Below are 23,342 nucleotides of genomic sequence, written 5' to 3' on the forward strand. Positions count from 1 at the left end.
ACCTTCAGTTAATTGGAGTACACTAGTTGAGTGCATGCATGCATCAACTAACTGTTAACTCTCTATTAGTTCCTCAAACAATTTGGAACTAATTTAACTGGACTTAAGTTAGTAAACTGAGCTAACTAATTACAACTCAAACATAACTTAATCTTATCTCCATAATTTAAGGGATAACTCTTGCATGAATTTAGAAAGACTTCTAACTTGAATTTCTCCAACTAATTAATCCATAATGAATTAATTAATTATTTCCAAGTAGCTGGTGAGATTAAATTCGATTTTAATTCACAATTTTATTTCAAGGACAAATTAAAATTGGAATTTATGGATTCTATTTTTATCATTTCTTCTTGCTATTTTCAACACTCCTTCTCAACAAGAAAGGAGTTCAACTCGATCCTGATCATGAACCTTTGGAATGTTATGCATGAAACACTTTTCTCTAGTGTGGTTGCTCCAGCAACTCCAGAAACAAAAAAAAACATCCAACATGAATCAGTGTTATGCATCTATCATCAAAGTCTCTGACTGTTATTGCCTCTGTCAACTGAAAACTTTGATCTTTTGCTAACTCTACCTTTCTGCACTGTTGTCAATCCTTCTCTGCACTCTTCAGTATCTGATAGCTCTAGCCTCTGTCACTTTGATCTCTGACTAAATCAATCCCATTGATTCCTCCTGCTACTATGTACTTTGGGCTCTCGTAGCAAGGTATAATCGATGACATCAAACTTCTCAATGGACCTTGCCCAATTTCAGCCTTCTTGGGACTATCACTTCACATCGCCCCACCTCGAACCTAGAGGTATGGCTGCATGCGATCCCTTCGCCCACTTGGATCAAAATCCCCCCTAATGGTGGTATCTGCATGAGTGGATCTCTTCACTTGGTCTCCTCTCTACTTCTCCAATTATGGCTCCTCCACAATTGTCTAAGACTCATTCTGGGACTGCATGTTGAGAGGTAATTTACTCTCCCTCTCAACCACCAAGTCTCTAACATTTTCCTTGCCCCTCAAGGATTTACATGCATCTTGAACCTCAAGATCATATAGGTTCTTAAATTTTGAACTGGTCCGTTTCACATGTCTCATGGTGATGTGTCTAACGAAAATGTTTCCCTTACTAAAGACAACATCGTAGCCTTTTTCCTCCAACATCGCAACTGATACCAAGTTCTTCTTCAGTCCAGGCACATACTTCACATCTTTCAAGGTCATAGGAGCCCCTTGCTCCCTCTAAAAGGCAATCGTGCCCACTCTGGAAACACTATACCTTTCGTTGTCACCCATCCCTATGCGCATCTTGAGGTATTTATCCTCCAAGGTACTAAATAACTTTTTATCACCGTTCATATGGAATGAGGCCCCACTATTAAGATACCAACCACAACCCATCCTCGATGACACCAAACATGCAGGGTAAAGTCCATTTCGAACTGAGAGGCTAATGCCTCACCTTCTTATCCTTCCGAGGATCCCTTTTTGGACTTCTTCGATGGGCAATTAGTCACATAATGTCCCATCTCATGATAATTAAGGCATCTCACTTTAGACTTGTCACCCTTATTCCCTCCATGAGAAGAATTTGATTTGGAATGGGAAGCCTTCCCCTTCCCTTTCCTAGACTTACTTGCTAAGGCCAGATTTTATTCATCATCATTCTTTGATGAAAAACCTTCTTGTGTGCTCCTCCTGATCTCCTCCTGCATAAGGTCTGACCATAGTCGTTACCAATCTGGTAGTTTCTCCCTTCCATTCACATAGTATTGGTAGCTATTCCAACTCCTTGGAAGTCTAAGGAGAGCGAGGCTCACTATATCATCATCGTCAGTAGTTATTCCCACACTGCTAAGCTCATCTCTATAGGTGGTGATTTTGTTTAGATATGTGGAAATAGTATCTCCCTTCTCCATCTTGATTCCTCGAAGCTCATCCTTGAGCACCAATTTCCTATGGTCACTACTATTCTGGTAGAGGTCCTTCAATGTCTTCCACATTGAAAATGGAGTATCCTTCCCATGGAGACTCGAGACAATATGGTCTCGAACTCTGTCAAGGATGATCTCTCTCACCTTCGCCACACACTTCTTCCACTCAGCCAACTCTTGTGCATTATTGAAGCTGGGTTTTGGATTTCTTGATAAATGAATTCCTTCAAGCCATTGTATTCTAATACAACCTCCATTCTATCTTTCCATGCTATGTAATTTCAGCAACCTTCCAAGGCATACTCGAGTCTCAAGCCATAGAATGCCATTGGCCAACCTTGAAGTATGATATGAATTCGATTTGCACCTGCAACCATGAAATTCAAACTTCGAATTTTCTTCTTAGTATACTGTTCACAATTCCAATAAACTTGGCTTTGATACCATGTAGAAATTTCTCTACAAACCTAGCTTCAATAGCATGTAGAAAATTTGTTGTAGGTTAACTCAATAATGCAATATGAATCAAATAAGAATACTATAACCTACTTCTATTATCACTTTTCGGAAGCTTAAGATTGAGCTGAATAATATAACCAGAATAAGAAGAGTCAATGCACATGAAACACATGAAAATACTTTGGGGAAAGCCTCAGTTAAAAGCCCCACTATTTGTATTATCATACAAGGTGGAAATAGATAGGAATTATACAAATCCTTAGCTCTCACAGCTAGCCATCTCTTAGTACGATCCTCACAGATGCTCACAGGCAATCAAAGATTCTCTCAAGCCTTCCTCTCTACCCTCCAAGATCCTATTTCCTTGCGCAATTCCTCTGGGATGATCTCCTCCAACCAAGAGGAAAACTGATCTCTCACACTGATCTCACACCCTGTCAGAACTATGCAATCCTCAAGGAATTGTTCCTTTTGCATGCATGATTTTTCTTTATAAGAAAAAACATGCAACTGATAGTACATTGTCCTTGTTTTTAATCTCAATTGGGTCTTTTTCAGAATAGACATGCACGAGTTTCTGATGAGGGAATCTTCAGTTAACTGGAGTACACTAGTTGAGTCCATGCATGCATCAACTGACTGTTAACTCTATATTAGTTCCTCAAATAGTATGGAACTAATTTAACTGGTCTTAGCTCAGTAGCTTAGCTAACTAATTACAAGTCAAATATAACTTAATCTTATCTCCTAAATTTTAAGGCTTATATCGTTAATTTAAGGGATAACTCTTGCATGACTTCAGAAAGACTTCTAACTTGAATTTCTCCAACTAATTAATCCATAATGAATTAATTAATTATTTCCAAGTAGCTAATGAGACTAAATTCGATTTTAATTCACAATTTTAGTTGAAGGAGAAATTAAAATTGGAATTTATGGATTCAATTTTTATAATTTCTTGTTTCTATTTTCAACATGGGATACACTGAAGGAGAATGCTCGAAGGTGTCAGATGCTTCCGAGATATCGTTGAAATCGTCAAGGAAAGAGAATGATGGGAACATGTCACCATCATCCCATGGTAGTGTCCATTGCAGGGAAAGAACTAAGGAAAGCTCTTAGCACCAGAATGACACCAGAAATAGCAAGGAAAGGTATAACTAGTCTCGATATTCGAATGTTCATTTCGATTCTAATCATGTTGTTAATGACGAACATAAAACATGGCATCGAAAAACATGTACCTTTTTTGGATTACATAACCATACATTTTCTAAGTGTTGGAAAAGAATAGCAACACAAGAAAGGATGAGGCGTGAAAGACCCTCTCAACAATAGGCAAAGAAGAAGGTAAAGCAGATCGGCAGGAAGAAGGCCTATTGTAGCCATTGTGACAGAGGTGGCCATCAAAGAGCCACGTGTTGGAGGCTCCATCCAGAGCAGCGCCTTAAACACAAGGCGTCAGTGCATGAACCGGTTGAAATAGTTGTTTGACAAGCAAAACCACCACAAGGAGATGAATTTTAGCTTGTCATGGTCATATTTTGGTAAATCATTTGTTGAATTTTAAAATGTAAAAGTGATCATGTTTTTTCCATCACTTCTTAAGAAAGAATGATGTCTGGTCTTATTTTGTGTTGCATTTTACAATCTAAAAGTGATGTTGTGTTTCCATCACTTGTCAAAACAAAAATAGTGTTTGGCCTTATTTTTGTAAATCATGTGTTACAGTGATGATGTGTTTTCCATCACTTGTTGAAGCAACAATGATATGTTGGCCATGTTTTCATAGCTAGAGTATTGTTTCCATTTTGATGTAAACTTGACCATCGAGTATGTGCTATAAACTCATGGCAACTATGCGATGCTTGGGTCATTAGTTGGTCATGTAAATTAAGCATGTAATTTTCATAATTGTACTACGAGTTTGCAGAGGTTGCAGGTGTTGGCTCATCGCTTAAGGCTCCGAAGAACAAAGGTGAAGGAGATGGAAGCGATACCTTTTCAGGACGCTTGTGATGCAGATATTGTACATAACAGTTGCATATTATTGTTGATGCTTTTGGAGGACAAAAAGCACCTCACTGGGGAGGAATGATCCAGGTACCTCCAGGGACACACACAGAACAAACAGGGCTGATGGAAGCAAAAAAATCAAATTGATCGGAATGATGTCAAACTAGGACTAGAGTGTATATCTCATCATCCTGACCACAACGATACAAATGATTCATCAAACTGAGCTTGTATGCAAAGTTTATAGGTAGTCAAAGTTCAAGGTTGACCAGGTAACTTGGCAGGCTTAAAGAAAGCAAAATTTCACAGAAATTTGGCCACTGGATTTGATGGATTTGAGCCAACTTCCAAGCGAAATTGTGGCCTCATTAAATCATCTCCTATGCTCAAATTTGGGAAATTTTAAAAATGACCAATTGTTTTTTTTAATCGAAAAAGAAATAAATTAAAAAATAAAAAATTGTATGTGATGGGTGGTAGGCCATGACCCTCGCCACCCCCCCCCCCCCCATCGCCATACCACATAACATATATGAGTTGGCGGGAATTAAACTTGCTCGGCCACGTGGCCAGCTCGCTCCATGGGTGGCCCAATCCAAACCATTGCTTAAACGATCAACATAGCAGACAGTTACAATAAACATTTAAAACAATACAAACATGCCCCCATTTAATGCGCACCAATTTTATAATAAAAAATGACAACTGTTGCATGTATTTTTGGTGGAGGTAGGATTTGATTCCCTGACCTCCCGCCTTGTCACCTTCGTCCTAACCAACATGCCAATGTTTTATAGAGCCAAGAAAAACCACACCCAGGTGGAACCATGACACAATCCACAGAGGTAGAACCATGTGGCACAGATTTTGAGACACGAATCTTTTGATGCTGTGAGGAATCTTTGAGAATCCAAGGGGAGGTAAAAATTCATTTTATCAGAATGTAACCAAGTTTACAGTCATTTTTCTCAATTTTTTTGTAGCGAACACAATGGAAATGTTGGATTCACCTTTTGAGCAGTAGATTTTCAGATTCCCAGTGGAGGAGAATCTTCAAGAATCTTGAGGGAATCTTTTAGATTACTTGGAGTCTGAATTTTCCCAAATTCATAATGCAACCAACTTTATACTCATTATTCTCAGAATTTCGCATGGATCTCAATGGCGAGATCAGTTTGTTGATTTGAGCAATAGATCTTCAGATGGCTTGGAGGAGGGAATATTTGAGGAATCTAGGGGGAATCTAAAATATTCTTGTAGCCCCAGATTTTCATTTTGTCAGAATTCAGAAATTTCACAGTTAATTTTACACTATTTGACACCATGAATCTGATGGTGTAATATGATTTTCCATTTGATCATTCCATTTTTCGGCCACTTTCCAAAGTGGAGTGTAGGTGTCAGCGTTCAATGTGTGAGCAGTCATTTTAATGGTATTCAATGCCACAATATTGTTGGTACAACTAGATCCAGCAGTTTATCATCCTCTTCTTCAGATAATGCCTTGATGTGAGGTATATGCAGTGTGATCATGTACTTCTTTATATCTTTGCTTGAGATGCATTGTGTTGTATAGATCCCTGTTTGATGTTTGATGTGGGATACTATTTTGTTCATGATGTGAGATGTACTTATTGTCATGTTTTGATTGAGATCCCTTTTTTGTCATGTTGGCGAGATACTCATGTGTAGCCATGTATGTTTGAATTGAGATCCCTTTGATGCCATGTTGGCAGGATGCTCATTATTGACATGTGTGAAATTATGTCATGTTGATAGGACTCCTTTCTTGAATGGGATTTCCTGCAGTGGAACATCTCTTGGAGCCACTCCTGCATGAGTGAATATTCCTTGTATGATAGAGAAAACACATGCATGTACATCATCACTCTTTCCGGCACTTAATGCAGTGGCCTACTCCATCTTAACACTGGGGCCCGGAGACGTATTCCCTATTGGACGAACTCTGTTATCAATGTCTTGTGTTATATGTTGTTGATTCTTGTCATGTTCCCTCTTCTTTACAACATCCATCTATGTTCCTTTATGCTCTTTTAAATGCAATTCTAACAACATCACGAAAGTAAAAGATCTTGGTTAAATCTGGGAGTTGAGTCAACTCGGATCAATTCCCTTGATCATATATATAAGTTTTATCAAATCATTTTTTGGTTTATATGCTCTTTGATGTTTGTTTGTTTGTGTTGTCTATAGGTCATCACTTCAGAAGAATTGAGGACAAAGTTGGAAACTACAACATTTCAAGAAACAAGGAAGGATAACCTTCAATAAAATGTATGAGCTCATCTTTCTCTCGTTTTCATTAGTGATTTGATTGTATTAAACTTAGGTAAAGGTACATGTTTTTATTTATTTTGTTCTAGATCTCAGTATCGGATCTAGGGAGATCTCTCTTGTCCACAAGAAATATTTTCCGTGAAGAACATATTGATGATGTTCCCATGAATTATTTTCTTAATAAACACGTCATTAAAAGAAAAGTGACTAGATGGTTACTACTATTAAAAGAATTTGAGATAATTGTCAAGGATAAGCTAGGAAAATACAACATCGTTATCTATTTATTCTCTACAATAACCACAAATGAAATTCCAACTTTAGTTGAAGATACATTTATTGATGAAAATATTTTCACAGTGTTTACTAACCCCCCATAATTTGTAAATATTTATAACTATTGGCTGCAAGGAATCTTCCACAATACCTATCCCCAAAGGAGCGACAAAGAGTTGTTAGGAAAACTTATTAGTATTGGTGGATCGAGGGATGCCTCTTTACATAGGGTTGGATCTTGTTATTCAACTATAACACCCTCCTCCCACATCTAGCCAAGTAACCTACCAACTGGGGTAAAAATGTGACGAGAAGTTATTGTGATATGATTTGACTCCTTATGTTTTAGTTAATGAAGGGGAATCAAAGGAAACACACCATACCAGACATTATGTACCTACTACAGGAATCCAAAGACACATTCCTTTCACTCCTCTAACCCGCCCATGGGTCCCATTGAGCTTTTAAACCACTAAACCCCTGGATGCTCTCTTGATATGGACAAGGGTGCATCTAAAAACCTCCAGATGCACGGACAACATGGGTATGCATGTGTTTGGGGACTTTTATACTCAAACATGTGCCTGCAACTCCAAGATTTATGCCACTTTTCAAGCCTAGAATCCAGGTCATTGTGTAGAAACCCTTGTAGCTTTCAGAAACCATAATTTACCTGATTAAAAGACTTACAAATCAAAAACTGACTCCAGGATAAAGCTTCACCATCCTCAACCAGGACTGACATTATGTCAAGCACTTGGCATCAATGTAATCTTCAGGAAATGAATACAACACAGAGCATAAATGATTGATAACTCATATGAGACCTGACGAGAAGTATCACCACCCTCTTCCCTTAATTGTTTTGACATCAATTAGGTCTTGCATCCACTATTCTTTCAGTTACAAGTAAATACATAAAATAACCATGATCTAACCAGTCATATAACCATGCTTATAACCAACATTAAACCATGTAAATAAAAATGACACAAAAAATATTAAGGGTGCATAATAACAAGTGAAAAAGAAAGAGAACTTAGATGTTATTAAACATAGGCAAGAGCCGACCAAGTTCGGGACTTCGACATACCACCTGATCATAGACATGGCTGAAAAAAATCTTTCATTCAGCCAGCCACCCTCGTCCCATATTCCAAACATGAATGTGGGATCTCATGGATAAACCAATCCAAAAACAACCAAGGGAATCTAAAGGTTAAACCATCTCCACCCTCACCAAACCATGATCTCACCAAAACTGGCTTCGAGATCACAAAACCAAACCAAGCTTGGAATGCCTCTAGACTCCATTACTATCCTTGCAAAGTTTTTCATCTCCTTGCTTCTCAGGATTTACCACAATCGACGCTGTATCACTACGCCCTAAACTAAGACACCAACCTCTTAGGCTTTACCGCAATCCACACCGGATCACTAGGCCATAAATAAAGACTCCACCCTCAAGATTTATCGTGTATCTTGCCAAAACTAGTCAAGGTATTCCTAGGCCTTTGGGAATTTTCCTGAGACAACGTCTACCCCGGATTCTGAAACCATCCAGCAATTCCAAAGCTCAAAACCCATAAAAGAATCCAATCATATCATGGTTATCTGGAAAAAGGCAAGGCAAGGCTAAAAACCACTGTCATAACTTGGAAAAACCATGCCACTGAGAACAAGAGAACCATATACCAACATTCAAAGTCATGCATGTCAAAACAATCTAGGAAATAACACATGAAATATGTTACCTGCAAGTATGCAGGTTGAAGCTACTTGATCACACTCTTCTTGGCTTTATCTTTACCTTCCTTCCTTTTCCTTATCTTTCCTTTACTTGCTTTTCCATTCCTTGCTCCAAATCTAGAGTGCTCCAAGAAAACTCTAAGTTTCCAAGAGTGGGAGAGGGAGAATAATGAGAGAGCTCCAAAACTGAACTAATCAAAATCCATGAATTGATCCTCAGGATCCTTTTATTAGTGAGGCCTCTATTTTCTTCATTTTCCATTATTTTCCTTCAATTTCCTCCTTACATGCAACTTGTGACCTTTCACCTCCTTTTTCTCCTATTTTCCTTTATTTTCGTAAATAAAATGTGCCAAAATACCTTTTTGCCTTTCCAAATCCTTTGCCGTTTCCTTTTCCAAATTTCTTTAGCCATAATAACCAAAGTGAACACCCGCTAGGCTATTTTGCCCAAAATTCAGCTTAGAATAAGTGTCCCTTAACCATGGTCTTATTTTTCCTTTATTAACTTTTATTACATGAAATTTTAACCGTGGGTTGTTACATCAACAATGTGTAAGAGAGGATGAAATCCATGATATATTGAAAGCTTGTCCCGATGGTCCGTATGGAGGCCACTTCATAGACAAAAGGAATGGTTAGAAATTACTACGTCAAGGGTATTATTGGCCCACTCTCTTTCACGATGCAAAATAGTATGTGAAAATATGTCATAGTTTTGAACACATGGGAAAACCAATTCAATCAGATGATATGCCTTTATAGACTCAACTAATGGTTGATCCCTTTGAAAAATGGGTTGTTAATTTCATTGGACCCATCAACTCTCCATCTTGATGGAAATCCTACATCCTGGTATGAAGGGATTATGTCACCAAATGGATGGAGTAAAACCACTACCATAAACTACAAAAAAATCAATGGAGCGTTTCCTTTATAGTTAGATACTTTTCAAATGTTAAATACCTGGAGCTCTTTTCATTGATGAAGAGGCACAATTTCTTTCAAAACAAATCAAGTAGCTCATGGAAACCTATGGGGTCAAACATAGGGTGACAATGTTGTATCATCCACAAACAAACAAGTAGGTGGAAGGGAAAAACTAGATCGTTAAGGCTATCTTGACAAACATATTTCGACTTCACCGCAAATATTATGAAAACAAACTTATCTGGTTGTACTCACTATAAATTATTTTATGGAAATAAATTCCTCTTACCGATAGAAACATAAATATAGACTTTTAGAACTACACTACAACTTCGCATGGACTTCTTCAGGTTACTGAGCTAGATGAATTTTTTCAAGATTCTTTGCACTAGACAGTCATTATTTAGGAAAAAAGAGCTTGATAGCATGATAATTTAATAAAGAAGAAAAGGTTCAAATTTAGATACTGACTCTTCTATTTAACTCATGTTTTAAGGACTCCAACTGCAAATTCCACTCCTAATGGCTTGAGCCATATGATATTGACACCATATATAATAATGGGTCCATTAATATCCCTAAAATTAAAGAATATAGGATCCCACTAATAGAAAATGGGCATAGGCTCCAAATATATCACAAGTCACTATTTAAAGATGACTTTGTAAGAAAATTCATTGAAAGTTGGTTCAACAATGATTTCGATATTCTCTATAAGGTTTAAGGACTTAAAGGGCATATTCCAAACCTAATGGCTCGATATTGAAACCATATATGATAATGGGTCCATTAATATTTGTACCATTAATGAGGATAGGACCCCACTCATAGAAAATTGGCATAAGCTCCAAATATATCACAAGTCACTATCTAAAGAAGCCTTTATGAGAAAAAACATTGAAGGTTGGCTCAAAAATTATTTGGATATTATCTATAAGGGAGAAATCCACTCCAAATACATCATTATGATTTTGATTCAAAAGAAAGGAAGTCAACTTGTGAAAACCCCTAGGGCACAATTTGGCTCGTGTTACATGAAAACTATTTTAGTTTGTAGCACCAATCAATTACTACAACACCTTGTGTGTTGTTGGAACACATGAAGACATTACATGTTCCAAAATTCTTTTTGATATGGGGATTTGTAGCCATTTAACACCTTCTATTGGACCAAAAACCATTGCTTCAACACCTTATTTTGGAACAATGACCAGGTTGTAACACCTTCATATGGAGTCAATGGTACAATACCATTCACTAGTTGTTGTTTCTACAAAACACTCCATCGATTGATGTTATTGCAACACTACCTGCTATGTGTTTCTTCTACAACACCTTCCACCAAGTGCTACTATTACAAGACCTCTAACCAAACATTGTTGTTGCAACACTGAAATGATGTGACATTGTTTTTGCACCATCTTCCAAGACGATACAATAACTAGATTGTTTCTCTTGCCACACCTTTCACCAAGCATTTCTATAACACTTTCCACAAACTGATACCATGTCATATGTTGTTGATGAAATTCCCTCATTGGACCATGAAAATAACTAGCTCTTGGTTCCAACTAATGCATCCATGTGAAGCAACATACCTACACAATCTTACCACCAAGAAAATTTCCAACTCACACAAATGATAAGCATTAAAGGTATGAACTTCCGTCTATAACGTATGGTATTAACGTTACATACATTAACTTAACTAGTAACCATTCATATACATTAATACGTTAACCCTTTCCATCCATTTCACACCATTTCCTTTCTACCACATCCCATTTCATCCTAACAAAAAACCTTTCCATAATAAATAATTATACAACCATAGTGCCATAGTTGGAGATTGACATCTTGCAATTTTCCAATGGATTGTGTCATTATCGTAAAAAACTAGTAAGTTTTATAAAGTTTCAACTGAGCACCATGGGTGGATCACTAATACATAATCAGTTAATTGAATCCCTCCTACTACAAGACTACGATCACATCCAAGACATATTCTAGGTAACCAGGTGGATTGTTTACAACAAGATATTGTATTTGTTTAATGAGCCTAGTATTGCTCAAGTGAATTTCCCTACATTTACAGGGAGAAAGAACTGCCATGTAGGGGATTCCAAATATAGTCAATGATTAGGAGACAACAACCACTATCTCAGGACTACCAAAGGAAGGAGAGCACTAGTATTCCAAAAACAAATCGTAGCCAAAAGTGAGGGGATAATTCCTAGAACCAAATGTAGTATTGATGAAGAAGGGGGAATGGATTTGAAAAGAAATACTTTCCTACACCATGGGTGGATGTGGCCCTTTTAATCCAAAATACTTCACCTATAATGGATAACATGACATTGTCTTTTTCCATCATTTGAATTTGCTCAACAAGTTATGATGTTGGAGGTTAGTCAACATGCCTTTCATTTTATGAAAAACCCTGGAACAAATGGCCTTTAGTTCCCAAAAGGCCAATTGACTCAAGGGCCATATTTCACACCACTACATCATTAATACTTTAGTTGTTCATGTACTCCAACTAGTGTGCCAGACGAGAAATTATTTCCTACACCATGGGTGGATGTGGCTCTTTTCATCCAAATATACTTCACTTGTGAAGGACAGCATGGCATTGTCTTTTTCCATCATTTGATTTTTCTCAATCACTTATTGATGCAGGAGCATCTGACCCTGTCCCCCCTGCCTTAATTAAAGGAGGAATACAAAGCAGATAAGGAAGAGATGTGGACCATTGAGAAAAACAAGGGACAATTTTTTTCAAAACAGAGTAAATGATAGAATGGATAAAAGTCTCGAGGAGACTTATTAAATGTAATCTGCCAAATATGTATGCATGTAGAGGAAATTAGGGACAGTTGAGAGATTTGAGGAAAAGATATGATCAGATCCTTCACAGTGATCCGATCCAATGTTCCCTATATATATTATGAGCTTGCATGTTCAAGAGAGAGGGGAGAAATAGATATAATGTAGTCAAAGGAGAGCTTGTTCTAAGGCTGAAATGCCTTAGCTTGTAATCATACTGTGTATAATATAATACATGTGTGTGATGTGGAAATTGTGTATCTTTGTGTAATTATTCCTTTTTCAGTTATGTTGTATATATGCATGAATGGCGTAAACCCAGTGTTATAGAAGTGTTGATCGACCATCGATCACTATAGGATCGATGGCGATGCAATGATATTGAGTTAACTGTTGTATGTAGTGATATCGTGTGTAGACAGAGTTGGTGGCAGAAACATGATTTTAACGTAAATCCATCAAACAGCGAACGGAACAAAGTCCAAGAGAAGGTTGAAGAAGTGATGCATAGGAAACGTTAGATCTGGGAGATGAACGGCTGGGATCAACTCGGAACCAGAATGTCACATCGCAATCATCCAAAGGGCGGAATGAACCTTAGCCAAAACAAAGAGTGATATGCGATTTGGTAGCCGGACCTGAAACCTTATCAAACGTAACCGATAATCTTGTTGGTTCCTTAAGGCAATATCACATCAGCAGATTGTTTTATAGACGGGTGAATCTCTTTAAGGAGTTGTGATTACGATCGCGTCACTTTATCACATCGAAAAAAAGCCTTGGGTATTATCAGAACCGACCATGGGCCGAAATAGTGATGATCAATAATGTGATAGGCTGGTATTGCGATTACACGATATCGCCGATGAAAGATCGAAGGTATTGGCTTATCAGAGCTTGGAGGAATAGAGCAAAGGATGAGTAGACCCGATGATAATTCTAGATGCGGGTTCAATGAATTTGAGATCCGTATTTGTGTTCTGGCAGGGTTTTTCCTTTGTATTTCCCTTTTTCTCGTGTATTTTCGATATATGTGCTGCCTGGGTTTTTAAGGCTTAAATGCATAGCTTCCGATAGTGTAAAAGACTTCGATATGTTATATGGTCTAGTTTTAAAGGCTTAAAGCCTTATGGAATACTCCTGATAATGAAATGGGCTCATAACCCATAGGTCCCAAGATCTAAAATTGTAAAGAAAAGGGATTTTGGCCTTACCCCAAAATCTCTTTTCATCATGTGGTATCAAAGCAGGGAAATTTTTCCTCGCGAGAAGGAAGAAGGGAAAGGAGGTACAGTTGATAAAGCTGGAGAGTTATGGTCTTACTATCGTGTAGATAGTGGTAGTGGAAGGTGAGAAGACTTGCAGCAGCCCAGAGCAAGGTGTGCTCAATTGGTTCCAGAGAAGAGAACCAGAAGGATGCCAAAGACTGAGTGAGGAGAGCTTGGTGAGGTATCGTGTAGGAGAGGAGGACTATTATTGGAGAGGTTGGTTGCAGCTCACAAAAGATCATGAAGGCAATTCCAGTGAGAGGTGGGTAGAATTGCTAAGGACAAGGAGAAGCATATGACCAGGAGGTCATAAATTATTGTGCCTCGAGAGTCTGATGCAAGAGCATCTGAGCCCCCCTTAATTAAAGGAGGAACCCAAAGTGGAGAAGAAGGAGATGTGGACCATTGAGTAAAGCAAGCGACAATTCTGTTCAAAATAAAGTAAATGATGGAATGGATAAAAGTCTCGAGGAGACTTATTAAATGTATTCTACCACATTTGTATGCATGTAGAGGAAATTAGGGATAGTTGAGAGATTTGAGGAAAGGATATGATCGGATCCTTCACAGTGATCTGATTCAATGTTCCTTATATATATTATGAGCCTGCGTGTTCAAGAGAGAGGGGAGAAATAGATATAATGTAGTCAAAGGAGAGCTTGTTCTAAGGCTGAAACGTCGTAGCTTGTAATCGTACTGTGTATAATATAATATATGTGTGTGATGTGGAAATTGTGTATCTTTGTGTAATTATGCCTTTTTCAGTTACGTTGTTTACATGTGTGAATGGATTAAACCTAGTGTTATAGAAGTGTTGATCGACCATCGATCACTGTAGGATTGATGGCAATCCAACGATATTGAGTTAACTATTATACGTAGTGATGTTGTGTGTAGATAGAGTTGGTGACAGAAGCATGATTTTTATGTAAATCCATCAAACAACGAATGGAACGAAGTCCAATGGAAGGTTGAAGAAGTGATGCATCAGAACCGTTAGATCTGGGAGATCAACGGTCAGGATCAATTTGGAACATCGCATCGCAATCATTCAAAGGGAGGAATGAACCATAGCCAAAAGATAGAGTGATATGTGATTCAGTAGCCAAACCCGAAACCTTGTCAAATGTAACCGATAATCTTATCAGGTTCATAAGGCAATATCGTGTTGGCGGATTGTTTTAAAAATGGGCGAATCTCGAGCTTTAAGGACTTGCAATTACGATCACATCACTTTATCGCATCGGTGGAAAGCCTTGGGTATTATTGAAACCAGTAATGGGTTGAAATAGCAATGAGCAATAATGCGATAGGTCGGTATTGCGATTATTCAATATTGTTGATGAGAGATCGGAGGTATCAGCTAATCGAAGCTCGGAGGAATAGCACAAAGGATGAGCAAACCCGATGATAATTCTAGATGTAGGTTTAATGAATTTGAGATTTGGCTTTGTGTTTCGGCGAGGTTTTTCCTTTGTATTTCCCTTGTTCCCGTGTATTTCCGAAATATGTGTTGCCCAGGTTTTTAAGGCTTAAATGCATATTTTAAAGCTTCCGATAGTGTAAAAGAATCTGATATGCTATATGGTCTAGTTTTGATGGCTTAAAGCCTGATGGAATACTCCCACTAATGAAATGGGCTCATAACCCATAGGTCCTAGGATAAAAAATTGTAAAGAAAAGGGCTTTTGTCATTACCCCAAAATCTCTTTTGATCACTTACAACACCGGAGGTTATTGAATATGTCTTTATTTTTATGGAAAACCCCACAAAAGATGGATGTTAGTGCATAGAAGGATAGCTGACCAAAACACCATGGTTTACACCATTTCCTCATAAATATTCTTGTGGGGCATGCACTTCAGCAAGTGGATTGCACTTAGGACAACCTAGTAGGGTTACCAAAACTTGAAGCACCCATAATTGCAACAAAAATAGAAACACCCATGGTAGAGGCAGAATCCTCAATACCCAAAATAGAGGTAGTGTCCAGAACAAAAATTGCAAGAAGAGGTAGAGGTTATGACACCCTTAACAAAACTAGGAGTTCTGGCAGAACTAGAGGTAGAATTCAAGACAAAGCCATAACATCTAAATGAAGGGGAAATCCCACCATAAGAGGGGGTTCGTGATAGTGATCTCAAAATTGTTGGGAGTTGACCTCCAACCAAGATACTAAGGGGTATAACAAAATTAGGAATCAAAATACCCTCTTACACAACCATAATGATAAAAAAAAAATAAAAATGAAAAGATAATCAAAAAGAAAACTATTGTACCACAAGAACCAAAAGTAATGGATGAAGAAATAAACATTGTTGCAACACAAGAACCAAAAAGGGAAAATAATTATGAAGGAAAAAAAGAAAGAGGTATAAAGGTTGCAAGAGTAGAGGAAGAAACTGTAAAACAAGGCAATTATAGAAACTCAAGGACCCAATCATACTATGCAAATTCAAAATAAGATCCACAAGGATAAGAAAAATAGGAAATATATAATTACACATTTCCTCAAACCATTGTATTAATCTATTTCTAAAAGGAATAAGGTATTGTAGAAGAATAATAAAGACCTATATCATTAAGTGGAAACCTTAAAAACTAGATTGAGGGTTGACTAATACCGCAAAGCCTTGGTTTAGCTTACTCAAGCAGCATGACTCCTGGAAATAAAAAAAATGAGAAAGGTGCACAAACAAACAAGACCTTTATTCTAGAAAATGTTGTTCAAACATATGAAGAAAAGCCTAAATTACAAGATGTAGCATCCCTGATAGAGGTAGTCATAAAATAAGAAAAGATTGTCCAGACATATGTGTAGGACATATGGGGCAAAGCTCAAGAGGACAAGTGAAAAATGGTAATGGAAGTATATGAAGAATGGTTGATGCCAATAAGTGAGCATCATTGGGTTATGAAGAGCCTTAGAGAGATGTGGGAATAATTCATGGAGGTCCATAGGTTTAAAATGGATTGGTGGAAGAAGGGAATGAAAGGAGAGACAAAAAAATCTTCTACATTAGAGAAATAGGTGGATAAATTAGAAACATAGAAGATACAACTTGGTTTACTAACAGAATATACACTTAGTTTTAGGGTAGCATCCCCTATGTACAACATGTATCTATATGAGAAATTATTCATGTTTCAATGAAAAGCATTAATGATAGGTAAGCCTTATGAAATAACCTCTCTGTCTACTTTCTCGTCAGATTACCATGGGATCACCAACGCAGAAAAAAAATTGTTATGTGAATTATATTAACACAACATTTTACGTCAACATGATCTTACATAGAACCCTAATCACATCGTGGGGGATATTTAATTAAGTGCCCTTGCATCATACATGAATACTCATGTCGATTGGATACTTTCTCACTGAGTAGATGAGAAAAACTATAGTTGTAACTTGTGGGTTAGGGGACAATTATATAGACACAAAATTGTCCTCAGCACACACTATAATTGAGTTAATTGTCCAACACATACAAAACTTTAGGTCCATAATAGACAAGAGGCTATTTCCCATTCAAAGGTAAGATACAAGTGTTGGCCAAAGAAAATGTAGAAGGACGTGTTAAAATATGGTAACAATTCATAGAATATATGAAAACGAGAGACAAATTTTAAAGATGAGATAGGGGAAAGTGACAAAGGGTGGTTAAAAAGGAGATTTGACTACAATAGTTTTGAACAAATTTCACCAGTTGAGGTGGCCAATGATTCAACAGTTGTTCCAAAACCTATCTTTTATGCATACCATTGTAATGAGGATAGATAACCTAAGAATTAGATGTTCCATGGCTTTCCTTAGCATCATTGCTAATTACTAGAGTCCAATAATGTATAAATAATATGCTCCATTGAAGTTGGAGGGGATATTTTGTGGATAATTGTAATCACATTTTGATAGTTTTATGTTGATATAAAATGGTTGCTCATGTTGGATTTGATCTAGGAAAACCTATAAAGGTGGTGTGTTGGAAATGCGGAAAGGTAGGGCACTACAAAAGGGATTGTAAATATAAAGCTCTTGATAAAGGAAAGGGATCTGATAATGCTCCTTTTGTAGAGGCGAAAACCACCTCAAATGAAGGTGGGGATGTGTACTTGGCTTCTTCAAGTACACATGTAGATCATGAGGCATGGTTAATTGATTCAGGTCCGTATTTTCACTTCACTCCCCATAGAGAGTCGTTCTACAAGTATGAGAAATATGATGGTGGTGATGTCTTCTTGGGGGATGACAGGAAGGCTAGAATCGTTGGTCATGGAAAAGTAAAGTTTAAGTTGCAAGGTGGAAGGGTTAGAACACTTTTGGGTGTTGTGGATATTCTTGAATTAGCCAGAAATCTGATTTCTGTAAGCAAGCTGGATGATGCAGGTGTAAAACAGTGTTCGAGAAGGATACCTACAAGATGGTTTGGGGGGCATTGGTATTGATGTGGGGAGTTCGAATTGAAACTCTGTACAAGCTGCAAGGTAGCACTATTGTTGATGGGTGCAACAGTTCTGTGGTTCCTGAAAATGGAGTAGAAAACCTACTGGTCTCTAGAGAGAAGAACCCATTGTGGCATCAAATGCTCAGGTATATTGGAGAGAAGGGCCTTTGAATACTTCATGGTAAAGGTATAGTAAATGGAATGAGTAATAGCTCTCTGGATTCTGATTCTTGTGAAAATTGTGTATATGGGAAGTAGAATCCGGTGAGCTTCCCCTCTGGTGGTAAGAGGGTGAAACATATATTAGAACTTGTGAACAGTGATGTGTTTGTACCTGTGAAGGTTCCATCACTGGGTAAGTCTGTGTACTGTGTATCATTTATAGATGACTTGTCAAGGAATACATGGATATATTTCCTTAAGAAGAAATCTGAAGTCTTTGACAGGTTCAAAGAATTTAAGGCTCTGGTGGAAAACCAGACAGAGAAGAAGATAAAGGTGTTGAGGATAGATAACGGTGGAGAGTTTCGCAGTAAGGAATTTGAAGAATTCTGTAAGAAGTGTGGTATAGCATGGCAGGACATTACATATACACCTCAACAAAATGGAGTTGTAGAAAGAATGAACAAGACCTTGATGGAAAGGGCATGAAGCATGCTCAGTGGTGCTGGGTTAGGACAAGAATTCTAGGCAGAGGCGGTGGAGATAGCATGTTACCTGGTCAATAGATCACCTTCATCAGCGTTGGAGGATAAGACTCCACAAGAGGCATGTACTGGTAAGAAACCCTTTCTTTCACATCTTATGATATTTGGATGTGATGCATATGTACATGTTCCAAAGGAGAAATGAACCAAGTTGGATAGTAAATTTGAAAAGTGCATCATTATTGGGTATAAGGACGGTTTAAGGGGTTATAAGCTTTGGAACCCAGTAACAAGGAAGGTTGTGTACAACCGAGATGTGGTGTTAGAGAGGTGAAAGATGTTATTAAACATGAATTCCAACCAAAGGAACCTGAGAAGATAGAGTTTGAGCTAAAGGAGGAAGAATCAAACTCTATAGCAGAGGAGGAATCAGAATATGAAGAGGCACAAACTCTGAGTGTGAGAAGATCAGTTCGAGAAAGGAGGCAGTGAGAAAGGTATAGTCCATCTGCTTTCTGTTCAAACTTTTATTTATCTATTACTGATGATGATCCTAGAACTATGAAGGAAGCAATAGATTCAGAGGATGGAAAACTCTAGAAAGAGGCCATGGTTGATGAAATGACATCTTTGCAAAAAAATTAGGCTTGGGATGTGGTCCAGTTGCCAGTTGGAAGGAAACCCATTGGCAGTAAATGGGTGTTCAAGAAGAAGACAAATGCAGAAGGAAAGGTGGAGAAATACAAAGCTCGGTTGGTAGCAAAAGGTTATTCCTAGGTGTCGGGAATTGATTTAGGTGATATTTTTTCTCCTGTTTCCAGGTTAACTTCTATTAGATTACTTTTATCTGTTGTTGTTGCTTTTGATTTTGAGGTAGAACAGATGGATGTGAAGACAAAATTTCTTCCTGGGGATCTGTAAGAGGAGATCTACATGAAGAAACCTGAAGGCATTGTGGTGAAGGGTAAGAAATAACTGGTATGCAAGTTAAAGAAGTCTTTGTATGGGTCAAAACATTCATCAAGGATGTGCTATCAGAAATTTGATACATTTATATGGGGACTTGGCTTCACCAGAAGCAAAGAAATCACTGTGTGTATTTTAAATGAATTGGTGACCATGTTACTTATCTAGTCTTGTATGTGGATGATATGTTGCTGGTTGGAAATGACAAAGAAATTATCTAGGATTTGAAAACCCATTTGTCCCCCAAATTCGACATGAAAGATCTTGGTGCTGCAAACTATATTTTGGGCATGGAAATTAAAAGAGACAGGGAAAAGAGGAAGCTCTGGTTAAACCAGAGGAAGTATGTCGAGACAATACTGTGAAGGTTTAATATACAGGATAGTAAAGTGGTGAAGGTTCCTATTCCTCTAGGTGTGAGGTTATTTGCTAAACAGTGTCCTAAGACACAAGAAGAGGAAGAGGACATGTCCTGTGTTCCATTTGCAAGTGCAGTCAGTAGCCTGATGTATGATATGGTCTGTACTGGACCAGACATTACACATGCAGTGGGAGTATTGAGTAGGTTTATGTCAAAACCAGGGAAGGAGCACTGGACAACGGTAAAGTGAGTTTTCAGGTATTTTCGTGGCACTAGTGATTATGGTTTGTGCTACTAAGGAACACCAGGATTGGGTAGAGTGTTGGATATTCGTGTCTTTGTTGATGCAAACTAGGCTAGAGATCTGGATCAGAGAAGATCTACAAGTGGGTATGTGTTTAACCTATTTGGTGGTGCAGTCAGTTGGATGAGTAAGAAACAATATGTAGTGGCACTATCAACTACAGAGGTAGAATACATGGCAGCGACTCAAGCAAGCAAGGAAGCAGTTTGGTTACAGAGATTGTGTTCAAGTATGGGGTTAGTACATGGAGTTATAAGGATAGACTATGATAGCAAAAGTGCAATTTTCTTGGCAAAGAACCTTGCATTCAAAGACAAAGCACATTTATGTTTAGTATTACTTTGTGAGGGATATGATAGAAGACAAAAAGGTGTTGCTGGTAAAGGTGGACACTTTGAAGAATACTGTAGATGCATTGATAAAATCTGTGAGCTTTGAGAAGTTCTCTTGGTGTAGAGAAACAATGGGCATTGCAGGGCTGGATATATGATTAAGTTCTCTTATGGCCCCCTGTGGAAAGAAAACAACAAGTGGGAAAATGTTGGGTTGTGTTATATTCTCTCCAGGACTAGCCCACGTAGTTAACTGGGCTGTTAGAAGGGGGGCAGAGCCCCCCCTTCATTGTGCCCATTGCGTAGTGGGGGGAGTCATAGGGGGACTGACAGGTGCAAGTAACCCCACTCTATGGGGCCAGGGTAACACCCTGGAAAATTTTGTTTTTGGACCCTATATTAGGTTGGGTGGAACTACCTATGTTTTTTTGCATGTTTTTTGCACATGGTTTTGGACACGATGGTTTTCGGTCCATGGTATTGGATGCTTCAGCATGTATACACATGTATTGTAACATTGAAAGGAACATAATGAAAAAATCAATCTGGTAGTCCTGGTTGTGGGATCCAGGGGGAAATCTTTGTGTATATGTGTTTTATGTGTTATGCTCTCGCATTGCTTATTTTATGTGTTTTAGAATTCATATGCAGGTAATTTATGTACGGGGTTAAACCTATAGTTGTTGAACTAAAGAAGTTCATCATGGATGAACTACATTAAAAACCTTATTATGGACACCCTGGTTATTATAGGATGATTACAATAGAGGAAATTACACTGTTGTCCTACGACAAAAAAGGAATTTTCAGAATACATTACTTGATGTTTTGAATGCTAGAAATTCAAGGATAAACATAAACATCTGGTAGGTTTGTTTCAAACCATTTCCATTCCAATATTTTAAGTGGGAAACCATAACTAAGGATTTCATCACAAGGCTACCAAAAACCACGAGACAAAATTATGTGATAATGGTAGTGGTAGATAACATAAGAAAATTATCTCATATTATTCCAGTAAAATCGAATTACATGGAAATTGATATTGCTGAAATTTTCGTTTATTTTTTTATATTGCATAGTATGCCAAAGGTAATAGCGTTTGATCAAGATGTTAAGTTCACCTCAAGATTTTGTAAGCATTGTTTGAAGGAATTGGAACACACTTAGCCTTAATTAATGTATGTCATGCTTGGATGGATGGGAGAATAGAGAGAACAAATCAGATCCTAGAATATATACTTTACATGTACATAATGGGTAAACCTACTAAATGGGAGGAATATCTACCACTAATGGAGTTTGCATACAATAATGACTACCAAGAATCATTGAAAATGAGTCTATTTAAGGTCCTATATAATTGAAAATGGAATGCTCCAATTAGTTTAGACCATCCATTGAATGAAAATGCAATTAGACTTGACCTGCTAAAGGAAAAATAGTAGGAAGTCTTAGAGATCAAGTAAAGGTTGTAAGCAAAAAAGCATTGCTAGAAGAGATGCACAAATAAAGGTAGAACCCATGAGGAATTTAAAGTGGGAGACCATTTTTATCTCTTGGTCAAGCCCAAAATAGGTTCCTTGAGAATGGGAACCTATGCCAAATTGACACCCTATTATTGTTGGACTATTCAATATTCTAGAAAGAATTTGACCAATGGCATGAAAAATTGCCTTACCGCTCAATCTTAAAACACATGATGTATTCCAGATGTTATTGCTTAAGAAATATGTGCACGATGTTAGACATATTATTTATTTTGCTATGATATGGATGGAAATGGAAGGAGAGTTTCAACTAGAGGTTCAATGCTTACTTGAAAATAGGGAGACCTTGATCCCGAATTGAGCCATCGTGTAGGTCAAGATAAAATGGAAACACTTTGGAGAAAATGAGGAAACATCGGAATTAAAGGATGTCATTAAAATAGCATAGATATTTTTGTTTTTTATATAAAATCAGTTCTACAAATAGCATAACACCAAGGATGGTGTTCCTTTAAGAGGGATAGGTTTATACCACCCATTTTTAATCCCCCAAATTTTGTAATATTAATTAAGATTGATACTGTTGGATGACTAACATGGATACTTTGACATGAATTATTTTGATGTAGATATTAATTTTAATTTAATATATACGCTGCTAAAGCTGAAGAATGGGTATTCAACACAAATGTTGATCCCTAAGAGGGTAAAAGTTGTAAGGGGGATTGGAAGGTTTTTCTATCTAATTGAATTACTTCCCATATCCTTGAGTTTACATATTAAACTACCCAACTACCAACATTATGAGAAGAATCGGGGAATTATTACCTGATTTCTCTAGGATTATGGGCCATGTACACAGTATAGAGACATATTGTCATCTATGCAACCCAAGGAGGAACACAAATTCTCATGTTTGGGTAGTTTGCAAGTGGAAAGGGGATAAAAAAAAAACATAATAAAGGAGAGTAACTATTGAACACACACTTATAATGAGAGGAGAGGGATTGGAATCAATATAAGACAAATTATATTGATTTAA

This window comes from Pinus tabuliformis, chromosome 5_1, assembly GCF_031772625.1.
Source record: "Pinus tabuliformis cultivar Carrire ecotype Pingquan chromosome 5_1, CPIR1, whole genome shotgun sequence".
NCBI classification, from domain to species: Eukaryota; Viridiplantae; Streptophyta; class Pinopsida; order Pinales; family Pinaceae; genus Pinus; species Pinus tabuliformis.